Source organism: Orycteropus afer, unplaced genomic scaffold (assembly GCF_000298275.1).
Source record: "Orycteropus afer afer isolate SDZICR_OR568_19922 unplaced genomic scaffold, OryAfe1.0 scaffold00058, whole genome shotgun sequence".
Taxonomy (NCBI): Eukaryota; Metazoa; Chordata; class Mammalia; order Tubulidentata; family Orycteropodidae; genus Orycteropus; species Orycteropus afer.
In genome coordinates this window covers 12,889,535-12,905,471 of record NW_006921645.1, presented here as the reverse complement: position 1 = coordinate 12,905,471, position 15,937 = coordinate 12,889,535, and positions in this window count along the sequence as shown.

Sequence of the window (15,937 nt, the reverse complement as noted above, 5' to 3'; positions counted from 1 at the left end):
CCCACATGAGCCAGAGAAGGAGCTCTTCTCTCCCAGAAGAGTCACAGGCCCTTCCCGACACCCCGCCCCCCCTTCTGCAAGCCCCTTGAAGGCTCTGGAGTGGCCTGAGCTCAGCCTGCACTGACTCCGGGACGCAAGCACGCGATGCTGATGGGCTGCACCGAGGCAACATTCTCTTGCTGCCTCAGCTGCCCCAAGAGGTTTTTACTCAAAACTCTGTGCACCTTCAAGCAAGGCCCTTCCCTGCTGCAACCTCACTGCCCCCCTGCAAGCCAGGCCACTGCAGCCAACCAAGGAAAATCAGGAACTGACTCACCTTCGGGAGGCTGCCAGAGCCCCTCGCTCCAGGGGTGGAGAGGAACTGCCATATAAGGAAAGGCTTGTTGGAGCCATCTGGCCCACCCCCTCTTTGCTCAGAGGAGGAAAGAAACTAATGCCCACCCAGGAGTTTGGTGGCAGAGCTTGAATCAGAGGCTCATCTCCCACCTCCTAACCCCATCCTCTTGGCCCATATCAGGAATTACGAGAAACTTGCCAACAGTCGTCACATGAGACACATGAAAACTCAGATGACTCAGTTTCAGGGACCCTCAAGTTCTGCTGGCTTCCAGCATGAGATGAGGCGTGCTTCCCCTTCACCCAGAATCTGCATGCACAGCTACATCCTCTCTCCCCTCTCCAGCCACAATTCTTCCCAGGAAACAACCACAGTCTATGGAAATACTTCCTGATCCTTTGACCCAAGCAATGGCTCCAAAAGATTCCAGGTTTCTAGGTACCCCCATCACCAGAAATTATAATGCCCATTTCCCTCAGAAGGGGCCTGAGTATTGCTAGCACAGTGCACAAAGCTGGAAAGGGGAGCACCCCAACAGCACCAGACCTTAGCATTTGCTCAGAAACCCTCAGCTGTGACTGTGACTAACGGTGAGTCTGTCTCGCACAGGCACAGAGGACATGGAGCAAGCTGGCACAGACATGATGAAGGCAAGGTCTCCCCCAGAGGCGCATTCCTATCCATCTTTCGGCTGCACACCTGGACCAGGCTTGCTGGCTGCCAGATGTCACTCCACCTTACTCCACCGCCAGGGAGAGGGGAGCCGACACAGTGGGAAGCAGGGAGGGGCTGCCTGAGGCCGCAGCTGGTGGGCCTTCCCCTCTCACCTTCCCGCATGTACTAGCATCTTCCACTTCCCTCAGGGCATGGTCTCAACTCTGCAACATGGAATTTACCAGGAGGTTGAAAAGAAAAGAAAAGACACCCCTCTCTTGTGTGTTCCTGGCCTGATAGATTTCTTTCTGGCCTTCTGCCAGCTCGTGAGGTGCCCCCAAGGTTGGGGGCATAAGTTTCCTCCCTACCTTTGACCTTTAAACACCGACAGTTTTCTTCTGTCTGTCGTGCAAAGAAAGCTTCAGGCCTTGCTCAGTTCTGTAGACATTCACACCCTGGCCACAGTGCTAAAAATAGCCTCCTTCCTTTCTCTCACACTGGTTGGGCTTCCGCCCCATTTGATGCTGCTGCTCGGCAGCCTAGAGAGAAGGGGGAGCGGAGAGTTCCGCACGGTGCCCAGGCAGAGTCCTCCCTCCAGCACGGAGCGGATTCTATGCAGCAAAGCCAGTGGACAGAAAGCACTGGTCCGTGGCCGCCAGAGGGAGCACTGACCCCTGGGGCCTCTTCAGAAGCCATCTCTTCCCTTTGGAAGTTCCCATTATCGTCTGGCACACGTGATAATCAATTCCAATTCCCGGTGATTTTCATTTATTTTTTTTTCTCGTCTCTGGGCTCCAGGATGTTATTTTTAGTAGAAGAACTGCTATAAATATTTATAAAGGGCAGTGACTGGATTGGAGAGGGCCCACAGCTGGCTCTCAGGATCCCCCTACCCCAAAAAACTCTGCAGACCCCTGGCTACTGCTAGAGGAGAACCAATGTGCTCCACGCGGGAAGCCTAGTAAAGGAGCAGTCAGAGTAAAACAAAAGGGGCGAGTGTTAACTCTCTCTTTTGCCCTCTGCATTTGTTGCCTCTCCCTCCATTCCTCCCCATTACTGAAAGAGGCCCAGGCTTGTGTTGTGTAAGTTTTCAGCATGCTGCTCTTGCCTCTGTGTCTGATACTAGGTATCAGGGGCGGGTGCAACTTGGGTTGTCCCAGCCGTGAGGACAGGAAGGAAAATGGAGAGGAGGAGCTAGTTTCCCCTCAGTTGTAAAAAAAAAAAAAAGAATACTTACCGTCTGAGGCTGGGGAGAAAACCCTAGGCCTACACTTTGTGACCAGATAATGAGCTGAAGGAGAGCCAGCAGGTGTGCTGCTAAAGGAAAAAAATTGATGAAATTCACACACACACAGGAAATAGCACAATATAGATGGATCTGGGCCTTCCTAGGGATCCAGAGAGAGGAACCTGTGAGAGTAACCACATAGAAAGTTCTGTGGGCTATTCAGTGGCAAGTGGTGGTGAAATTGGGTGCTTGAGGGAACAAGGTCTCAGGACCTTGAGTGACAGTGTGCTTCCCACCACAACCTTGACTTCTCACATTTTGTCATCTGTCCCCCTGAGAACGGCACAGTGCCAGCTCACGGTTCCTCACATAAGCTGCTTTCTTCTCCTAGAGCAGAAAGAACCAAAGACACAGATTCAAAGCACCAACAGGGCCCAAAGCAGTTAAGTGCTCTGCCCAGCTGAGCTGCATCACCAGACTGCAGTGTCTCCCAGGCCCTGTGGGTGCCCACTCCACACACTGGGTGGCCACCCTAACTCCTCCAAGAGCTTATCTTCACCAGGTTCTCTTGCTGCCATCTTGGCTTTGCAAGGGAGAAGCCCTAACTTCTTCAACCATAGGAGAGGCTCAGGACTCCTGGTTTCTCACAGTTCACCAACACTTGGAGGGTAATGGGCAGAGTCCCTGGGTGGCCCAAAGAGTTAAGCACTAGGCTCCTAAACAAAAGGTTGGCAGTTTGAACCCACCCAGAGGTTCCTCAGAAGAAAGGCCCAGTGATCTGCTTTTGAAAGGCAGGTCTGCCTTGAAAACGTGGGATCACCATGAGTCAATCAACTGGACAACAGCTGGGATTAAGCATTAGGAGGGTAATGATAAGGGGACTGAAAAGGGCACCGGGATGTGTTTTAATGCCAGCTTTATGGCACATGGTGTTTTCCATTTTTACATAAGTTGACATTTGATTTCTTTTAGAGCTACGATTTCTTCCATTACCTAAGGCCTCTGAAGTGCCTCATGACTTCTTGGCACCTGCTTTAGGACTCTGTTCCATATCAGAAATTGGAAGTTGAGTACCCCCCTTCCTCCTCCCCCTGCTTTTTTTTTTTTTTTTCTGTACTCTGACCTGGAACACAGGTGGTCATCCTAGAGAGGACACCTAGAATTTATTGTGGAATCTTCTATAACCTGAGCCACAGACCACCCTCTGACCCTGCACTTCTTAATGGCTCTGTGACCATCAAGGAGCCTAATTTCAACCAAGGTGGAGACTCTCGAGAGAACTGACATACTGTCAGCATAATGGGTCCCAGGTAAATCGGACTGCCATGCAGAACCATAGCCTGGGTTGTGCCGTTTGTAGCTGTGCAGACCCCTAGAGAGATGCCTGATGCATGGCCCTTGAGGAAGCATCAGCTCCACCAAGCTCAGGTCAGTAAATCCCAGCCATCCAGAGGCTCCATCTATTTTCACATCCCCTCTCATCTGCTGGTTGTGCGTTACCCGTTGGCAGAATCTCCTCTTCTGCATTGCTTACTCCCAGCTCCTGTAGTCCGTGACAGCTTCAGAAAGGTACAGTTGCTATGGCAATGCCTAGAGCCATTTGAATTCCTGCTGCACCTTCTGGAAGAAAAGGGCTTATGAAGAGCCATTCAGTGGATCCCAAATCTAGCCTTCTTTAGTCTCTCCACTATCAGGGGCCAGAGGATTTGCTACATATTTTAAGGGTGGGCGGCAGGTAGCCTGTCTTCCTTGGGAAGAGCCCTTGTATCTGCAAACCATATGCAGATGGGCAGGCTCTCTGTGTGGGTCAGAAAGCTGAGTGAGATTTCCTACATGAGACTGGTAGCTAATGTACTACACCAAACCAAATCCGCTTCCACTGAGTCAGTTCTGACTTGTAGAGACCCTGTAGGGCAGAATAGAACTGCCCCTATAGGATTTCTAAGGCTGTAAATTTTTACAGAAGCAGATTGCCACATCTTCCTCTCAAGGAGCACCTGGTGGGTTAGAATGGCTCACCTTTCTGGTTAGCAGCTCAGTGCTTTAACTACTGAGCCACCAGAGCTCAACATATTACAAGAGTGGCTCTTAAATTTTAACATGCATTACAATCCCCTGGAGGGCTTGTTAAAACAGATTTCTGGGTCCCACCCTGGTAGGTCTGAAGTGAAGCTAGAGAACTTGCATTTTTAACAAGCTCCCAGGTGATGCTGTTGGTCCAGACACCACATTTTGAGAATCATTGTACTACACACTTACGACAAAGGGAAAAAAACATCCAAATCAGTGCAGGAAACCATCAGCAATCAATCAGGTAGAGGAAGGCCAGATCAGTTACCTATTCTAGAGGAAGAGAAAAGGCCCCTAAAGTTCATAGCCAGGGACCCTGGGGACTGCTGATCCCTGGACTGAGTTTCCTTTTGGACCCAACCATCAGTAAACAAAGACCTTTCCCCTAGACTGTGAAGGGGGGGAGAAGCGGGGTAGCATGGTACCTTTAATTTGTCAAAGACCAAGCATCAGGGATGCCTGGTAATGAGTAGGTGGTTCAGGAGTGGGTAACGGGTAAGGCAAGTGTTGCAGGTACCTAACCCCCACAGTTGGAGGTTTTAGACCAAGGTGTTTTCCTTAAAATGCTAACATCATATCTCACACTAAACAATATTCAGGCCCCAGAGGGCTGCCTGCCTGAAACTCAAACTCCCACAGGTATTATACATCTAAGAGAGAAAATGATTACTAGAGAACCAGCGATAGATCTTACAGTTACCTAGTTATGGGCACCTTGACTGTGTGGTGGTCAAGCACTCAGCTGCTAACCCCAAGCTACCAGTAGCTCCACAGGAGATAAGACCTGGCAGTCTGCTCCCATGAAGATTACAGCCTAGGAAACCCTGTGGGGCAATTCCACCTTGTCATATAGAGTCACTCACTGTGAGTTGGAATCAACAGCACACAATACTTGGTTATGAATAACAGATCACAGGGATTCTGATGTCTTCTCTGCACACATGGCCCAGCCAGGCCCAGCTGATCTGTCGGTGGCCTTGGTGTCTCCTGCACCAAGCAGGATTGCAGGTCCGCTCTCAGTTGGAGTGCACTAGCCCCCTTTCTCCTCTCCTCCAATTGGGGACAGCTGGAATAAGGCTGTGGTGTAAAAGCCATGAGCACCACATCAGCTTACCAATTTGAAAAGGCAGCATGCAGTTTACCAGTCGTCCTGTGAAGGTTTGAATGGGTGGTGAGTGATTCATTTTGAAATTTTAGAATTTCCAAGGGAGACCATAAGAAAAACTAGGACTTGTGGGGAAGGGGGGCCTCTGAAGAGGCAGACACCAGATCACCATCCTGGTATTTCTGAAGTAAATGGAGGCTAGCACTGCAAAAAGTGGAAAGTAAGAAGAGACGTGGAATCTAAAGATGGGGCTGTCCTCCATTCCTGAAAGGCACTAGGCCCCTTCCGCCAACCTCAGGCCTCACGGACGGGCCTTTGAGTTTAAGACTGAAATAACCTAGTCTGAGTTCATAACTAACATGAGAGGGTGGGTTTAGAGGAACTGAACTGTCCTCTGAACCTCATCAGATTCAGGATAATGGGGTCAAAGTGAGGCCACTCAAGGGAGGAAAAGGAACCGGTCACTACTCAGAGTCTGTTCTTGTCACTCAGAATTACTGGGATTGGGGCTTATGAATGGAAGAGAAGATGGGCAGTGTGGAGCCCTCAGAAACAGAGGTGAGTTAAAGGATCATGGCTAATAAACAGATACTTTGTAGCCCCCAGGGGCCCAGGTACACTGCCAACAAATAAGGAGTTAATTATAATTTGGAACCAGGTGTAACCAGATTTCAAGTCTGTCCCAGCAGACATTCCCAAGCAGGTAACAGAAAAATCTGTTAGAATGTAGACCTGTAGCCATCGCCACAACTTCTAGCTGTGTCATAGGCCTGAGTCATAGGCTTGAAACCTGGCTGGACAGACACACTCCACCCAATCTTGGTAACAGGCACAGTGAGTCCTTATTGCACACACAACGGTGACGTGTAGGCCACGGGTGCTATATTCCTCAAGGAGAACACTGTCACTGTCCCAGGGGAGAGCAAAGCCTTAGACTCAGAACTTGACTCGGGAGTAAATGGTCGTCTGTGCACATTGGGTTTTTCATTCAGATCCCAGCTCCTAGGCCATGCTGCTTTCACCGCCATGACCTGGTCCCAAGAACTTAATCACCAGAGAAGGCATCCTTGCACACCAGGCACCCATACTCTAACTGAAGAAGAGTTCTTCCTGGGTCCTGGGTCCAAAGCCTCAAAAGTCCTTTCCATGGCTCCTCAGAATCCCAGGTCTGGTGGTCACATAGGGGTGCCAGTCTCCATGCTCCCTCTGGGAGCAGGCCCTATGGCTCCTTTTCCCTTCTCCACAAAACAATGGTCAGTGAGTGGCAATGAGGAGTGCTGTCTGATTTGCCAGCTCATAAACTGCCTGGGTGGTGGTCCCTGTCATCCTTGGCCACTTGGCCTTGCTGGCATTATCTCTCTTGGACTCCCCTGAGTCAGGTTGGCCATATGGAAGAGGGACTATGCCTGTGCTGAGAAGCCTTATGGAAAAGAAGAAAAGCGGGGAGGCAGGTACAGCAGAACAGCACTAGACCTTGGAGCAGAAGTCAGGCACAGAGCTGGCCTCAATGGAGCCTGTTGGGGAAGCATCTGCAGAGACAACCTGAGCTTCCTTCTGCTCCTGGACCAGCTCCACAAGGAGAGAGAGGCAGAGACGCTGGGATGAGGTAACAGGAAGGTCTCCAGGCATGGGCAGACCCTGGCATCCTGCTCTGAGGTACCTCTTTTGCCTCTTTACTGCTGATTGGTGTTTGTCCCATTTTCCTCATTCCCTAGGCAACCATCCTGGGCTCACCCTTTGCCACCCAGCTTACCCCTGGGAGCCCAGATCCTTCCCGCCCCACTACCCCCAGAGGAGGAGAACAGAGAAACTAGAAATACAGAGGTGAAGTGAGTGACATGTGGGCTGAAGAACTGGGGAAAGGTAGGGAAAGAGGAGAAGAGGAATGGGGCAGAGAGGCAGAGTTCAAGGTGAGGAAGGAAATATTTGACACTTGGATACAGTAGACTGGACTAGACAAAGAAGGAGGTGAGAAACAGCTAACGTCAGAGAGAAGCTGAGGGAGGCATAGTTGGGGTGGCTTCCCCTCAGTCCTGAGCCCTGGGCTTGTGGTAATTAATTTCTTTTGTCCTGTTGTTGCCACAGCTCATTAACTCCAGATTTTACCCTAATTACATCCCCACTGGCTTTCCACCCAGGGTCCCAATTAGCAAGGGCTAGGGACAGTGCCACATATGGCCTTACCCTGGGGTCCCTAACCTCTAGCACAGCCCCTGCCCCAGGCGCAGGCCTGGCCCCACTGGCTGCCCCATCCACCCAGAAGGCACACTGGCGCTGGCTTTTCTCCCCAGCCCCTCCCTCCCTCCACAGCTCACCCTTACCTCAGCCCCCTTTATGTTGCTCATCTGCACCCTCAAAGGGGGTTGGTGGAATTTCCCAGGGGATTGTCTGGTTCAAGGAGTCCACCTTATCTCCCTGCCAGTCAGCCATCACTGGAGAGTTGAGAGAAATTAGATTGGGGTCATTGAGAGGCCTCTGGAGCCAAACTTTGCAAATTGTGGTGTTTAAAGCTAGGGTGGAGTTGGGAGAGGCCCTTGTTTAACATTTCTGTTTACCGAGGCCCCTACCCTGGCCTGCCCACAGCCCACCTCAGGCTGGCTCTTAACTGGTCTATCTCTGCCCTCATTTTATGGTGTAGATTGTGCCTTTATTCCCCTGCATATTCTTTCAAGGGGAGGCAGCTCCCTGGAGAAGGTCACTCTCTAGCTATATTATACACACACAGCTCCCCTCCAAAAGGCCTTTCAGCTTGACACACCTAGGCACACCCAAGACAGGAATGCACTTCCCTCAAAGACCTTGGGGGTTCAGGATCTCAGGAGCCACAGTCTACTGAAGCTCTGGAGAGCACTGTCCAGACACTGTGGGAAGGTACAAATGAAGAAAATGGAACTCTACCCTGAGAAACCAGTGAACAGAGTTGTTGAAGACACTGAGGAGGGAGAAATGCAGGGAAAGTCCAACAGTAAGGAAAGTACCAGAATGGAAAAAACATCAAGATAAAAGTGCATCTGTGTGGCATGAACTTTAGGGATTGCATGAACATTAGAGATTACAGAAGTCAACCTGATCTAGGGGGGTTGCTTCAAGAGAGCTTCACTCTACAGGAAGGGGAACAAGCGTGTATGTGTTAAGTGCCTACTGTGTGTGAGGTGTGCTACATATAGGATCTCATTTCATGTCATCCTCTCAATAATGTAGGTGTTACCAGTACACAGAAGAGCAAGGCCCAGAGAGGGTAGATAACTTGCCTGAGATCACACAGGAAATGATGAACCCCATCTATCTGCTTGACTCTAATGCTCCCCTGCTTCTTCCTACATCCAAACTGCTAAAGTGGCCACATCTCAGCAGAGTTTCAAGAGATGGGAAGAAAAATCCATTTTGGGGAGGAGGAGCAAGGAGGGAAGTGGTATCATTTGGCTTACTTGGAGCCTGGTTTGCCTACTTGGAAAACCACCATGGAGAAATTATCACTCAGATTTGCTGATTTTTTTCCCCTTTTTTAATCTTAAGAGAACCAAGATAGTGTCTCCATTTTCCTAATGCCACTTCCACCTCTGGACATTCCTCTCTCATGCTCCCTAGTCGATGCAAACACAACCTGTATCTGCCACAGACAATCAATTTTTTTCTCCCATGAAACTGAACCAGTGAGAAGGGAAGGTGGAAACAATCGCATTTGCTGACATATACGTGGCATGTTAATGAGCTCTGGTGGCGTAGTGCCTAAAGCATTTGACTGCTAACCAGAAGGATGAGGGTTCAGACCCACCAACCACTCCGTGGAAGGAAAACTGGGCAATCTACTTCCATAAAGATTTGCCACCTCAGAAACCGAAAGGGAGTTACTGTGAGTCAGAATCAACTCGATGGAATGAAATTGGTTTTTGGTTTGATGTGGCATGTTCACATTGACTTAATCCCCACAATATCCATAAAAGGTAGTGTTAACCCTATTAGACCATTGTTCCCCATCTACAGATGAGGCAACTGAAACAAGAGAAGTACCTTACCCAGGGGCACAGTGGTAACAAGTAACAGTGATATGAATCCAAACAAGCTGCCTGCAGAGTTCTCCCTCCTAGCCACAGGGATGCACTGCCTCCATGGCCAATGGACACTGAGTTAGCGCCATTTCTGGCACCATCCTTACATATTTACATATCTCACTGAGCAGAAAAGGAAGAGGCCAAGACTGCCAGCCTGTTAAGTCGGTGGTCTCAAAGTGCTAGCCTTTCAGCTAGTAGTGGAGCACTTAATCAATTGCCAACCCTCCTTGCCTAATCCACTCATGAAGCATCCCCATTAGCTGACAGCAATGCCTCTGGCTAGTCACAGACTTTCTCCAGCCATGGATGGTAGTGTCCTCCACACAGGAAATTCCAAAGGAAGAGCCGGCTGGAAGTGTGTCTTCCAGTGAGTGACCTGAAGTAATCTGGTCACGCAGGGATCCCTTCCTCTCTCTGCTTCTTTCAAGTCCCCTGCAAAATCAGAGAAGTAAATCTGTACATACCGCATTATGCATTAAAGTGAAACTAGAGTTCTTAATTTGCCATCCATACCATAAGTGCCAGGTTGTAGAAACCAACTGTGTGTAAGATGTTACTGCCTTCAGGAGTCTGAGGTGGAAGGCAGTAACACAAAGTGATGCATTATCAAACACAAGTACAGCGAAAGGAGTCAGGAAAGAAGAGTTCATCCATCAGTAAATAAAATGACACTGACATATGCAATAAGAGAAAATATACTATCTCTTAATTACATGAACTTATTCTTACACTTGCTCACATACAGCCTATCCAAGGCCGCATTTAGAATGCCAGTGATTTCTTTTACTGTTTCCCATTCTTGTCTTAAATATGCCTGGTCTTCGTTTTCAAAATACACATACTGAAAGAACTATTTTTGAAACAGAACCTTCCTCCTGGGATAAGATTTCCCTTCACTGGCTCTTGCTTTCGAAGCCGTGCTCACCCTTCGCCAAGCCAGCATGTCTTCTCTGAGGTCTCTCTCAGTCTGGAGCCTGTGGTGATGTCAGTATACCTCAGCTGTTTTCAATTAAACCCCTCAAGCTAAAGCTGAGTAAATGGCTTTAGCAATGTGGTTTTCCAAAGGGTCAATCTTATTTTGAACCAATGTGTCAAAACAAAATCAACTCAAGCTAAAACATATACAAAGCAAATAAAAACATTTCTTCATGGATTTACCTTAAAGATGACAAGGGCAAAGCAGGGTGCAGAGAGCTGCTTGAGATCCAGCCTACAGGGCCTTCCCTAAGTTGAGGAGGCAGCACAAACCAGGGTCTTGGATGATTCTGCTTCCTCTCCCTTGGGTCCAGGATCAGAGTGGGCTAATGAGCAAGAAAGAGTCCCTGGGTGGTGCATATGTTTAACTCACTCATGCTAACCAAAACATTGGAAGTTCAAGTCTACCCAGGAGCTCTTTGGAAGAAAGTCTTGGCAAGCTACTTCCAAAAAATTGTTGTTATTTGCCATCGAGTCGGCCCCGACTCATAGTGACCCCTCCTTGGGTTTCCAAGGCAGTTATCACTACGGAAGTAGGATTGCCCAACCTTCCTTCCAATCCAAAAAATTAGCCATTAAAAACCCTGTGGAGACAGGATCCAAGATGGCAGAGTAGGCAGATATACTACCCAGACCCTCCACAACAGAGACTTGAGAAACTAAGGGAAGCAGATACAGATGACAATCCTGCAACCCCAAGCTTCAAAAGAAAGAATAAGGAAGCACATCAAATACTTATTAGAATAAGAAACTGAATGAAAATAGCAAACAAGGAGACATATGGAGCAGTGAATTGCCAACTGATTTGGCACAGTGTGGCCATTTTAAATTATTGCAAGTAGTTTTCTGATCAGGACAAGAACTAGATAACCAGCTCTGCTCACCCTGGATTGCACCAGCACCCACACCAGTGACCAGAGAGGTTGACCACCCCCTTTACCCTGCACACTCTCCCAGTGACCGGAAACATGGCCTCCCCAACCCCACCCGACAACTAGTCCTCCCCCACTGCCCCTTCCCCACCTGTGTTCTTCCCAGCCCCCCACACCCTCCCAACCTCCTCACACCCATCGTTCCACTCCTCTGGGAGGCTGAAGTGTGCTCCAGCAGATTGAGCATTGCCAAGTCTGCTGCCTCAGCCATCTGTGACTAGAGCTTGCACTGGTGTTGTGTTGTAGTGTTTTTGTTTGTTTGTTTTGTCTATTATTTTTTCCCTCTTCCCCTCCTCCCTTCTTTTCTATTTAACCTTTTCTGTTTTTTCCTACCTCTCCCCCTCTTTTTCCTTTTTCTCCCATCAGGCAGGAGCCAGTGACTCTACTCAGCCACACTTCCCACACCTGCATGTTTGGCAGCTGGACCTTGTGCTGGTACTGTGCTGCTTTTATTTTTATCTCTCCTTTCTTCTTATTTTTTCCCTCATCCTTCCCTTCTTTGTTTTCTTTTACCTTCCTCTTATCCCCCTCTTTTTTCCTTTTTTCCCCATTAGTCAGGAGCCAGTGACTCTACCCAGCCATATCTGCCACCCCACTCACTGGGAGAGTGCCACCACACACTCCAGCACCCCTGGATCCACAACAGACAGCAGCCTACACACACTTACCTGGCCTCAGCTGCTTTACGTGACCAGTGATCAGAGTCTTGTGCCCACATGCCCACCTGCTACCAAATCCACCTGAAGATAGGTGGTTAGCACCCTAGTGCTGCCAAACTAGTGACAACAGTAGCACACCCAACCTATTGCCCAGATATATTAAAAAAAAAAAAAAAAAGAAGAAGAAGATGAAACAAACCAACTTACAATTAACAAATAAATACACTAACACCACAGTGTCTCAGAGACAACAGATAATTTCAAATCACACACACACACACACACGCACAAACAGGACAAGATGGCTAAAATAAGTGATCAAAATACAGGGCCAGAAAATCTTCTGGAGAAAGAAATTATATTTGTGATGGTTAAGGTTGTGTGTCACCTTGGCTGGGCCATGATTCTCAGTAGTCTTGTAGTTATGATGTAGTCATCCCCCATGATGAGATGTGAAATAATGTAATAAACTCCATGATGACATCTACTATGAGCAACCAATCATTTGAAAGGGAATTTCCTCAGGGTGTGGACTGAATCTAATATATATGGACATTAAGGCAAAGCTCTCTGGCTTTGTGCTCAATCTGGATCCTGCATCTGACTCACCATCATCTGACGTCTGATTCTCTGGACTTGAGCTAGTGGCCTGTCATATTGCCTACTGATCTTGAGATTCATTAGCCTCTGTACCCTGTGAGCCAACAGCTTGCCATCTGATTTTGGGTTTGTCAGCCTCTGCAGCTACGTGAGTCAGGAGAAGCCTCCAGCCTGGGATTTGCCACCCTCCACAGCCTTTTCCTTGAGACAAATCTGTCTTTCTCTCTCTCTCTCTCCATACATATATGAGAGAGAGAGCAAGCATGCTCTGGCAGCACAGTGCCTATGGCATTTGCCCACTAACCAGCAACCAGAAAGTTGGCAGTTCAAACCCACCAGCCACTCCATGGAAGGAAGATGGGGCAATCTATTTAAATAAAGATTTACCACTGTAGAAAAATAATGAGGGTTGTTATGAGTTGAAATCAACTCAGTAGCAGTGGATTTGGTTTTTTGAGTGGGCTTTTGGTTTTATATACATATATGTATATAAAATATAAATCTTCACTGGTTTTGCTTCTCTAGAGAACTCAGTCTAAGACAATACTAGAACAACCAAATAAGGAATTCAAAAGAATTGTATTTAAGACCCTTCAGCGGATTAAGAACAAGATCAAGGAAACAAAGATAATACAAAGGAAATCATAGACAAAGTTAAAAAAAATCATAGATAAAAGTCTTGAAGAATTCAGGAAAACAATACAATAACAAGTTGACAAAATAAATGGAGAAGTAGAAACTATACAGAAACAGCAAACAGAAATCCAGGAGAATAGTAAATATTCAGAAATAAATAATGCATTAGAAGAGCCAAGTTGTAGAATTGAATCAAAGGAATTAGTGAAATTGAAGACAAATCACTTAATACAATCTGTTAGAGGAACAATCAGAAAAAAATGAAAGAAAATGAAGAAAGCCTAAGAACTATGTAGGACACCATCAAGAGGAATAACTTATATATTATCTGAATTCCAGAACAGGAAGAGACTAAAAATAAGAAAAAGAAGGATGAAAACACAGAGAAAATTGTCAAAAATTTGTTGTAAGGAAATTTTCCTAATATCATGAAGGATGAGAAGATACACATTCAAGAAGCTCAGTGAACTCCAAATAGAATAGATCTCCAAAAGAAAATCACCAAGACATATCATAATTGAACTTTCCAAAACCAAAGTAAAGAAAGAATCCTGAAAGCAGCTCAGAAAAAAACCAAAAAGTTACCTACAAAGGAAAACCAATGCAACTAAGCTCTGATTTCTCAGCAGATGCATTGCAGGAGAGAAGACAATGGAATGACATGTATAAAACTCTGAAAGAAAAAAAAAATGTCAATTATATATCCAGAAAAATTGTCCCTGAGTTACAATGGTGAAATCAGGGCATTTCCAGATAAACAGAAATTAAGGTAATTTGTTAAAGCCACACCAACCTTACAAGAAATGTTAAAGAGAGTCCTTTGGAAAGAACCAACAATGGCAGACAACAATCTGAAATTAAGACACACAACTACATCACTAAAAAATCAGCCCAGATAGAGAAGTATCAAAAATAAAATAAAACTACAAAACTGAAAATAGGGAAACAGAAACATTAATTTGCAATGATAATCACAAAGCAAAAAGAAGGACTAAATGATGTACTTCCAGAACTCCAAATGGAGAGGAAGTCAAGACTGTATCAAGACAGAGTGGAATGTTTTAAACTTGGGAAGATAAGAACAAATTACAGAGTAACCTTCAAGTAAACTAATAAACTCTCCCACCACAATAAAAAAATCATAAAGATTCAGCAAACACTAAAACAACACCAATGAAAGAAATGATAATAAAACCCAAAAACAAAATGAACTCACCCCAGAAAAATATATGGAACAAAGAAACAACACACACATGTACAAAAAAAAAAAAAAGAGTAAATTCATACTTATCGATAATTATACTAAATATAAATGGATTAAATGCACCCACTAGTCAAGAGACAGAGAGTGGCAGAATGAATAAGAAAACACAATCCATCAATATGCTGTGTACAATAGACACACCTTAGACAAAAATAAATAAATAACAATAAGCTAAAAATCCAAGAAAGGAAAAAATATAAAAAGGAAATGGCAATAAAGTAAAGAGCAGGAGTAGTGCTACTAGTCTCTGATAAAAGAGACTTTAACAGAAAAACCAGCATAAGAGATAAAGAAGGGTATTACATAATGATTAAAGAGTCACTCCAACAAGAGGACATAACCATAACTTATACACTCAGTGAAAAACTAAACTCACTGCCATTGAGTCAGATCTGACTCATAGCAGCCCCTCCTTGGGTTTCCAAGGAGGTATCACTATGGAAGTAGATCACTCAAACTTCCAAGGAGTGGCTGGTGGGGATCCCCAAAATACATAAACTTTTAAAAGAATTGAAAAGGGAAATATACAATGCCACAATAATAGTAGACTTTCATATAGCATTTTCAATGAAGGGAGATGCTCTGGTGGCATAATGGGTAAGACATTTGTCTGCTAACGAGAAAGTCAGTGGTTCAAATCCACCAGCTGCTCTGTGGGTAGAAGATAAGACAATCTACTTTTGTAAAGATTTACAGCCTTGGAAACTTAATGGGTGTTGCTGTGAGTCAGAATCAACTCAGTGGCAGTGGGTTTGGTTTGGGTTCAATGAAGGACAGAAAAACTAGGAAAAACAAAGATACAGAAGATCTGAAGAACACAGTCAACCAATTTGACTTCAAAGATGTGTACAGAACATTCCACCAAACAGCACAATCTACACTCTTTTCCAGTACACATGAAACAGTCTCCACAATAGACCATATGTTAGCTCACAAAGCAAGCCTCAATAAATTTAAAAACATTGAAATACTGCAAAGCATCTTTGCAGATCACAGTGACATAAAATTAGAAAATCAACAACAGTAAGATTATGGGAAAAAATATCAAAAACATGGAAATTGAATAGCACCCTGCTTAAAAATTACTAGGCAATAGAAGAAATTAAAAAAAAATCATTGAATCAAACAAGAATGAAAACACAACATACCAAAATTTTGGGGACACAGCAATAGCAGTGCTCAGAGGATAATTTATAGCAATAAACATACATTTCAAAAAAGAAAAAGAACAAAAATCAACACCTTACCCCTCCAACAATTAGAAAAAGAATAGCAACAACAACAACAAAATTAAGCCTATAGTCACCAATAGAAAGCAAATAATAAAGATTCTAGCAGAAGTAAATGAAATAAAAAGCAGGAAAACAATAGAATCAACAGGACTAGAAGTTCGTTCTTTGAAAGGATTAATACAATTTGACAAAT